Source organism: Syzygium oleosum, unplaced genomic scaffold, assembly GCF_021117445.2.
Source record: "Syzygium oleosum isolate NSW1041296 unplaced genomic scaffold, Sole_v2.1 Sole_v2.04, whole genome shotgun sequence".
In the NCBI taxonomy this organism is placed as follows: domain Eukaryota; kingdom Viridiplantae; phylum Streptophyta; class Magnoliopsida; order Myrtales; family Myrtaceae; genus Syzygium; species Syzygium oleosum.
In genome coordinates this window covers 10,171,749-10,181,973 of record NW_026607488.1, presented here as the reverse complement: position 1 = coordinate 10,181,973, position 10,225 = coordinate 10,171,749, and the positions used below count along the sequence as shown (strand labels likewise).

The following is a 10,225-nucleotide window of genomic DNA, read 5'->3' as shown; positions in this document are numbered from 1 at the left end:
TTTTTGGTGGTCAGAAAATTAGTTTTGAGTAAATTTGTCACGGGTGTGTCAATTTGAGATTTTTCGTGGTATTAACTCTTATTTAATCCTTCAAATTTCTGGAATTTGCTCGGCGTCGGTTCTCACCACCGCCATGGTTGCTGGTGTAGTCTTGTCATGCCTAACACCACCACTACCAGTGTCGGAGGAGCTCAATGCCGGGCGTCTCTGTCGATCAACCGTAGAGTGCAGCTACCTCAGGAAAGATCTAAGCTACCTCTAAGCCAGATTGCAGTTTCCCACCAACGACAAGAGGACGTTGTCCAGACAATGTCGATGGAATGAAGCCACTTTGACAACTCAGATGAAGGAACTGCCAAAGTCCTTGCCATATTTGTTAAGCTCACGTACCAAAATATAATACAAGTACAAAGCATATGTTTTGCTTCTCTTGATATGTTACAGAAGTATACCTTTGGAAAAAGAAAAGAAAGAAAAGAAAAAAAGGAAAAAGAAAAGAAAAAGTAAATAAATGAATTCAAAAAATATTAAAATATTATTAAAAATTGTTCACGTCAGCGCCGGCCATGTCACATAGGTTGGCCGACGTCCACCTCAACAATATCCGGCAAAAATTAGCCGGAAGGACTGAATCAGCTCTAAATCAAAAGGTTTATGACTAAATTGACATCAATGCAATATATTTAGGACTTCTCCTTCTGGAAAATTGTACAAATCCAATCATTCGGCTTTAACTGTTCTAATACAATTGGTTAAGGCTTTATGTACAGGCTCATCTATGAGTGTGCTCTGAAACAGAGAAGCATTGAACAACAAAAGAATTTCTAACATTACTACACTTGTACTAAATCCATCTTCCCCCAACATATTCAAGCATTGGGTTACTGACAAATTTTTCACGGTAGAAGAGGTAGGCCAATACTACTTGTTGCTCATCTTGACCCACACAAAAGGACAACATATAGAATAAGTAAACACATAATGCAGGGACGACATGATAACATATAAAAATAAAGCTTACTTGATTCTAGTAAACCATATCTTGCTTTCTAAAATGTCCATAGTGGATTAACTGTGAGAGTATTCTACGAGTTGGTGCTAAAACTTATGTTTATTTAGAGATATACTGTGTTTATCATCACTATCGGCAGGGCCAAGTTGCTAAGAAGTATAAAATCCTTATATACCTCAATCTATATAGGATGGATAATTGAATTTGTATCTGTTATCAATTGTTCTGAGAAAGAATTTACTCTTTGCAGTTACATTTGTGGTTAAAATGGGCCAGCAGAATGTGTTCGCTGTAGAATTTTGAGGTCAAATTAGGTCTCTACTATTACGGGCAAAACGGGTCTCTATGAATTATGGGTGACTTGGGTCTTCGCGATTTGGACGGGGAGATCGGGGATTGCGACGGACGAAGGAGTTAGCCAAATGGAGAGTCAATTACTGTCAGTTTGACTGAAGAATGACTCGACTTAAGGGAAATGGCAAGAAGGGATCCAATTTGGAGGGAAATGTCCTTCGATCGAGAGCAATTAGGGTTCATAGGCGATTTGGGCGGGATTGAGTGAACGATGCAAAATGGAAAGTGACATCGTTTTGGGTTTTGGTTTTGATTTTTTTTTTATTACTGAAAACGGCATCGTTTTGATGGTTGATGGTCCACGTCAATGCCACGCCACATGAGACGGTCGACACTAATTGGATCTCCACGTTTAGAATTTCCTAATCTAAACTGCCCTGATGGACTATATTGAAAATTTGTCCAAAAGTTTAGAACTACATCAACTAAGTTGGAAAGTTTAGGACTGAATGGACGACCATATAATAGGTTTACGATTTTTGGGTAATTTTCCCGATAGAAAACTTAAATACATAAAAAAAATTACAAAATACATAACAAAGCAAAGCAATCTTTAGCCGGAGAATTTTACTAGTTTTCCATAATTATTCTTGGAGATACCCAGTTAGAAAAGCATGTAAATTTATAACAAACATTGATACTTTGATCAATCTTGATCCCAATTATTATAAGAATGCAAAAGAAATTCGACAAGAGTTGCTATATGTAAAAATTTCCCCGGTTCAAAATAAAGAGAAAGTTAGCTTTCACATTGATTTTGATAACTATGCTCATGAAGGGGAATGAAAGAGCAATTCCCAACCAGTCAGTCAGCCTTCTTAAAAAAACACTAAATATACATTCTTCCAGAGATCTATTTTAAGTTGAGAAGGTACCAAACTACCTCCAGTACAGCCCAACTTGTGACGTACCTTTCTCTAACTTGCCCAAGAACTTCTTGTGCTTCAGCACCATAGCCACTCTCTGCACCAGCCTGGGGAGATAATTTCCTCTAACTTGCCCAGGAGATCGAGCTTTATGTCGGACAAACGGTGGAGGATATTGACAACAAAACAAGAAGTTAATATGAAACAGAAAATCAGCTTAGCGCACCACCTGGCATCTCACGGTCAAATGGTCATAATTAAAAGTTGCGATGTCTCGGGAAAAAAGACATTAGAAGTGCCAAAAGTTATGTATGACGCTAACTTTAGTACCAAAAATTTATTTCGAATCAACTTAAGTGCCACTTTTTAAAAACATGATTACTTAAGTACCAAATCCGATCTGGATTGCCGAAAATCTGACGTGATAATATTTTATTAATTTCTTGTTCCTACATGACTCGCCGGCGTGCCCAGTTAGCATATAACTCAATGACATCGTCTACAAGTTCTAAATAGTGATCGCTTGATTGCCAAATTTTATTTAAAGTGATCACTTCGATGCTAGTTATTAGAAAATGATCACTTTAGTACCAGTTAGATTGTACGACATCATTTTGGATGTTCAAGTGTCGCGACCTACCTCTCGAGGGAAGAACTCGATAAGGCGGGTTTAGAGGTAAGTATTCATGAAACGATCCATATGGCACATCATAAAAGACAGCTTTACCGAAGCATCGATCTTTTGGTCATCCACATGGTCCATTGATCATGAACGTGAACTTTACCTAAATCCATACCTCGCATAACATTGGTTCAGTTGTTCGATTTTATCTTTTTTAAGAGTCGCCACTAGCCTAGGTCAGGAGTCGGCTAGAATACCCAATCGAAATGCGGGAGTTTCGTTTCGATTTCTACGAAAACCAGAGATCATGAGTTCAGGAACTAGCTTACGTTAATATTTCTATTAACACCATTTCGGTACCGCTAAACTTATCATGGTTGTTATCTAAGTTGTCATGCATTTATTTTTTACCATTTTCATGTCAAAACCTTGATCCACTAAGTGATCATGTATTTTGTTTCTGTGTTTTTATTTAAGATTCTAAGCTAATCCTATCTTAGTCTTGAAAAGAAAGAAACAAACAATTGTAAAAAAAAACGTTGCGTAAAGTAAACAACCAAGATATTGAAAAGACAAAGCCAATTCTAAGTGTAAAAAAATAAAACCCGCAACTCGTCGGGTGTTTATTACAACACGAATTGAAAGCCCGAGACATATGTCGGGTAATGAATGAATTTTTACAATTGAAATGGTCGGAGAGGACATCGACCATCACCGTATACAAGGAATAGGGTCTGAACGGACATCGACCTTCGTCATCTTCAAGACCGCCGTCTTCTTAGACCTATTCTAATTCTAAAGCTAAACTAGACTAGGTACATACAAGGGAAATGAACATCATAATATTCACAAAACACACAATAATTGTCCATACAAGAGAACGCAATATGCAAGAAGATGCAAAGATGCAAATGTAATCACAACAATGGCTTCGAGATCCGCCTTTGATTTAGACATGCGTCGTCCTCATCTAACGACCTACCCACTCCATTTTAATGATGACTTATGTACATTAGCCACCAAGCACGTTCGTTTATAGTGACTAATGTGACATAGTCCCTAATTAGGGTTCTATGTGAACCCATGGATATCCCCTTGAGCATGCATCGGTTCCTATCATACATCTAGAAAGCACATGCATCCAACTTAAAATAAGCATGCAAGTAGGTCACAAAGACCTTGATTCTCATCCAATCACTCAATTTAGTGAACCAACATCGGGTCGCTTCATTCCATTCATCATGCGACAATTCATAAAAGAAAGAGAAAGAACAGCAGAACAGGGGAAGAAAGACCTATTTAACAGAACATGACCCATGCGAAATTAAGTTCTGGAAAAATTATGGTAGCTTAAGCACACAATGAGGAACAACTTTCATAGAGAAAGTTTTACTAAAAAATGTTCACATGATTTTATAAAAATTCGGGAACACGATTAAATGCGTCAGAAAAAGGGAATTGCTGCAGTTTTTGTTGCAAAGATAAGGCCATTTGCCTTACCATTTGATGCTTAGTAATTCCGAAATTTTGACACTGTAATTCAATGAATTTCCTACAACTTTCATTAGGGGTCTGACCTCTGATTATTTGTAGAAAAATCGATAAAAAATCAACAAGAGGTCTAACTCACTTTGGACAGAACAGGGGTTCCGAATTTACAAGTTGCAGATCCTAATGCAAACTTGTAGAAAAAATGAAAAATGTCCTAAATGGCAAGCAAATGACATGTTCCTGGTGTCTATGGAAGTTTCATAACATGTATGACGACTTACCAAAAGGGCATGAATCCGATTAAGTCCAACTTTAGGTTTGATTTTCATGAAAGCATGTCAATGCATTAACTAGTTTCAATGACATTTTATGGATGGCAAAGATGAACTAAAATGATGCATGAAATGTATGAAAATTTAACATGGTTTAGGACTAAATGCGATGACAAAGAGGATATAGTCATCTAATCCTAATTACATGAGCAAATGACCATACAAGTCCATGAACTATTAAGCATGAATTAATGTTCATGATGCATGAAATGCAATATGACAGAACGTGGTAGCATGTTTGTGCATGATTTTAACCTACCAAATGACATGCAAAAAATACATGTAATACGTCAATGCGAAGCTTGAATAGCCCTTTACAAAAGTCTAGAAGACTCCATGTTTTGATTGTGAACAGAAAAATTCCTATAAAATTGACAAGAGTGCTACATAAACAGCTTAATCCCTAATTGACAGATTTAGGGGTTAAGGAATTTCAATTGATTAAACACACTAATGACGAGCAATTGATGCATGGAGAGTGTCACTAGTGAGTTAACATGATGCTCTATGATGTTCATGAAGGTCACTTGAACAATTAAGTCCAATTTGACAATGAATTTTGCAGGAATGCAATTCGGATCAGTACTGGGCAGAATGAACAACCTGAGAATATGAGATGATTTCAGGTACCAAATGTTGTCTAAAAATTCTAAAAAAATATATATGACGTGCATGAGACCTGAATTTACAAGTTCACAGAAGGATGCAACTCGAAAATCGATTTTCCTGTTCTGTACAAAAATAGTAAAATGTGCAGTTTCAGTTCGGTTACAGCCAAAAACCAACTTACTCTTGCTGCAACTTTGAAAATTGATTTCAGGTGCCAAATGAACTCCGATCAGGGATATCTTTAGTATTTTAAAGACTGATTTGAGTGCTTTACAAACTTCGTTAAGGACTCTAAGTCAGAAAATGTCGATTTCAAACTCAAACGAAGATGTTTCAGCAAGTTCATTTCGGGTTCCAGTATAGGCAGACAAGACCTAGGGTTGAATTAAGGAATTTTCACCTATTGAATGAACTCCTAAAAATCTGAGAAAAAATTATGTCATGATTGTGATCCTAATGAACAATTTTCGTGAAAGAAAGATCGCCAAATTCAACTCACAAAAATCGGCATAAAATCAGCAAAATAATCAGACATTCAATAACAGATTTAAACTTTAACAGAAACATATTGCAGAACAGAGATCCGAGATTTCGAGGGGATTTTGAGGTAGTAAATGAACTTCATTTTGGACGCATAATATGTCGAATCGAAGCTTAGGAAGTATAGATCAAATGTCTAGAAGGACTCGAAGCATGATTTCAACATTTAAGAACTTGTTTCAGCTCTAATAGAATCTGTGTTCAGAGAGCAACGAAATTAACAGAACATTCTTATGCAATCATTCATCAATCAGAGCATCTCTATCTCACTAATCAACTCATCATCCTCCATATATGCATCAACAGCACCCCTTAGCATCTATCCATGGCAAGCCTAAGGCGAGTTCTAGCCCCGGACGCCTAACGCATCCTCGCTTCATCGAACTCAGGTTAGAGGAGTATACCTTTGTGCGCTTAAGCCTTGATTTCATCAAAACCGAACTCCACAGCCTCCAATGGATGATTATAGAATGCTTAAAGACCTGAGATCACGAACAAAAATCGCCAAAAATGAACCTAAACATGTTCGGTTAAGCTGCAGAAACAGAATCGAGTTCGGTTTGGACCCGATCTGTGCACCGGTGGGAGAAAGGACCACCGAAGCTCCTCCGTTGGTGATCCGGCCATGCCCCGACCTCCTGGTGGCCGGGAACACGTTGGGGAAAGGTCTGAGGGCGATCGGAACGCTGCTAGTTCACTGGGGACCACCGATCGAACGCCAGAACTTAGCTCGGCTCAAACAGAACCGGTTGAAGAGCCGACGGAGAAAACAAGCCGAACGGGAGTATCGACGGCTCGTCGGAGGGAGCTCCAACCACCAGGGGTTAGGGGCTGAAGTGGTGGTGCCGGCCGGAGGTAGTACATCGCGGCAGATTGCCGGCGGAGGGGCAATCGCCGGCGGAGAGAAGCAGCGCGCGAAGGAGATTTCGGAGGAAGAAGAGAGAACGTGGGAAAGAGAGAGAAGAAGGAGAGAGTTATGATTTTTTCCAAAAAAAATCATAAGAAAATGAAGCCTCCTCCTTTAGTTTTGGAAGGAAAATGGGTTATATAACCTCCTCAAGATTCAATCTCGATCGTCGATTTAATTTTACGATCGAGATTTGTGCTCATCCTTTACTTAAAGGTTAAGCAAATACCTCATTTAACATGCGCTAATTTGAATGGTCATGATTTAATCTTATCAACGGTCTTGATTAATTATGCAATTAAGGACCTAATTAGGGGTATTTTTGTAATTTTACAAAACCAAGGGATTTTTTTGCAAAATCTAAAAGTTGGAGAGTGCTCAAGTGAATTTTCGCAAAATTGACTTCGGATGAGTCAAATGATATCAACCATTCGCGAATCGTGAACGATTAATTCAAACCCCTAATTAGAGCTAAAATTGGGGGTTTTCATTTCAAAGTGCCGATTCACAAAATTGGTCACACGAGTAATCTTATGATGACCTCTAGATCAAATGTCGTAAAAGGAGCTAAGCTAAAATATGAACAAAATGAAAGTAATTTTGGTTTTCGCCGATTCCGAACCTATTTTCGCAAATTGGGGAAAAGTAGGTTCTTAATCGGTTTTTGCAAAATTTCAAATGCCAAAGTCAAATTGAATGTATAATAAGATGATTTTTGGATTTTTGTATTTTTCAATTTTTTTTATCAAAGGTTTGACCAAAAGTCAAACCCTTGTTGACTTTTTACTAGGAGTTTGATTTTATGATAAAATCTTTGAATTTTTTTGAAATTTCCACTTCTAAAGTGAAATCGGACTTGAAAGGAATTTTTTTATACGAAAAGCCCCAATTTGAGCTGGGGTTGACCAAAAAGTCAACCCGAAAGTCAACCGTTTGACTTTTTGGGTTTTTTCATGAAATGAATGATAAATTGTCTACAGAAGCTAGGCCAACAAAAAGAATTAAAAAACGACACTTTATGTTTAAGAAAACGGGTTCCATCGCGATCGAAAACCCTAATCTCGAGTTTTCTGCTTTTAACGACGCGTCGGCTAAAAATTAGGTGTCAACATCAAGTGGACTTAATTTTAAAAAAAAACATGTCAAATCATATTAAAAATTTTAATTATAAATGCCACATAATAAATTTGGCCGGAATTGGCACTTAACTGATCGTTTTTTCTCCGATTTGACACTTAAGTGATCGTTTTTTCTCTGATTTGTCACTTATGTGATCCAAAGAAAACCTTTTGCACTAAAGTAAGTGCCATGCACAACTTTTAGTACTTCTAATGTTCTTCTTCTTGATGTCTTGAGAAACTGGCTATCGGATTTGGGCTAATTAGGTATCGTTGGAAGGTTCTTGACAAGTAAGACCCAATTACATCATTTGATCGAATTTTAATAAAGTTCTATTCACGATCAACTTTGGTCGACACTTATATAAAAAAATTAGTCATCTAGTTGTCAATAGGACCCACATCAGATGTACATTAGATCCACCATTTTCATTGTTCCACGTAGTCATGGCCACGGGCCGGTTTTGGCTCGGAACTGGCTCGGTCAAACCCAGGCCCGGCCCGTTGACCGGGCCCGCGGTTCGGAACGGGAACCGGCCCGTGGCCTACTGGCCCGGTTCCGGTTCCAAATTATTTTTTTTAAAAAAATAATAATGAATATTTTTTAAAAAAAAATTCATTATTTAAAATTTTTTTTATAAAAAAAATTGAACTCTAATTGCCATGCATTATAAGTGCATTGATCTCCAATTACAATGCTTGGCTTGAGTATATTGAACTCTAATTACAAAGCTTGGCTTGGGTTTTATAAATAACCCCTTTGATGGTCTCTTCATTCCCAATCGATGTGGGACTCTCGGCTTGCCTTGAACACCTTCAATGTGAGACTCTTGGCTTGTCTTCATGCAAATGCCAAGAGTCCCACATCAAATGGGAATGAAGAGACCATCAAAGGGGTTGTTTATAAAATCCAAGCCAAGCCATGAGCATGTGAAGTTGTATGCCTTTTGTGGCTACGATCCTTTGCTAGTTAAGAGCAAAGGGTTCCATTGGACCGCCTAGAACCGGACCGGACCAATGGTCCGGTTCCCGTTCTATGATTTGCCGGTCCGGTTCCTAGTTCTAAAATTAAAGGATCGGTCTTACCGGTTCGGTTCCCGGTTCCGACCGGGAACCGATCACCCCTATAATTTTCATTTTGATTATAATTTATATTGAATAATTCATTATTTCATATTTTTATAATTCATTATTTTTTTATTTCATAATTTATTTTTAAAATTTTTAAATTACGAACCGGAATCGGAACCACTAGGGGCGGTTCCGGTTCCGGTTCGGACATGGCCACGAACCAGAACCGCCGGTTCCGAACCGTGGCCATGACTAGTTCCACGTGCAATTTAAAACACATGTTAATTCTTAGCCAATGGAACAGCGAGGACCGCGTGGACAGTTGCTTATAGTATTGTTGGTTGAGGTATGTAACTATTAGTCTCAGTTCAAGGCTCTATGATTGGTAGATTTCAATTTTCCATATAAATTATAGGTAAATCTTTCGTTGACTTTGTCGAGGTTCGCATAAACGTACCTTCAATGTGCCTGAATTCTCGAGAACCAAGATTGTTCCACGTATTATTTGTTATCCCTAAGGGTCGAAAGTGTAATCATGCACTCGGACTAATACTTGTATTTCCCAAAACCAATATGCCCTTTGATCTTTTACAAGCTTGCAATTTTCTTTGGAGAATGTTCGTGTTCCTCTCGGTTTCACGCATGCAAGAATGCATGTCTTTCTCTAGCTAGTTACTTGTATATTAGGCGTGTGCTGTTTCTTTTTTCATTTTTCTCGTGCATGCCACCAGAGTTGATAAGGAATATGTTTCAATAGATTTTTCTCTAGCTAGTTCACAACATGACGATATTGCTCTACAGGTAAAGGCATGTCTCCGGTGACTCTTTATATTGACTTTTTACTTAATCTAAATCTTACTGCTCATACTCCTTAACTTCTTTAACTTTTAAATTCCTTGAAATTTTCGCATCACTCAAATGTTGATACGTAAATTCAAGGACAAATTCAGAATTTGACCCTTGGGGGGGGTTAGCAGTTTGGGTCAGTAAAGATACATAATGTAGAAGATTTTCTCTAAAAAGAAACTTTCAATTTCATGGGAACTTTATCCTTCAATTGCATAAATTATAATCGAATAAGAGTGAAACTTTCATGATAGCATGCAAAATAATAACAACCAGGCCTCATCATCATACCAGCCACCTAGAAACCTATGGACTTCAATTTGGCAGCTACCAGTTTACCCAAAAATACGATTCTTCCTATGGAGCTTATGTCAAAATGCTCTCCCAACTCGGGAAAACCTCTACAAACGCAATTGCGTACCTGACCCTCTTTGTCTCATCTGTCGCAACCATCCTG

General features: G+C 38.0%; 1 long non-coding RNA gene across 1 annotated transcript; it reads right to left on the bottom strand.

Annotated features, from left to right (window-relative positions):
• Window positions 1–3,418: 3,418 nt before the first annotated feature.
• LOC130138079 (uncharacterized) lies at window positions 3,419–6,806 on the bottom strand. The gene is made up of 2 exons (XR_008816490.1): window positions 6,393–6,806; window positions 3,419–6,308 (listed from the first exon to the last, which is right to left on the bottom strand). It is a non-coding gene; the product is annotated as an uncharacterized LOC130138079 (long non-coding RNA).
• Window positions 6,807–10,225: the final 3,419 nt, after the last annotated feature.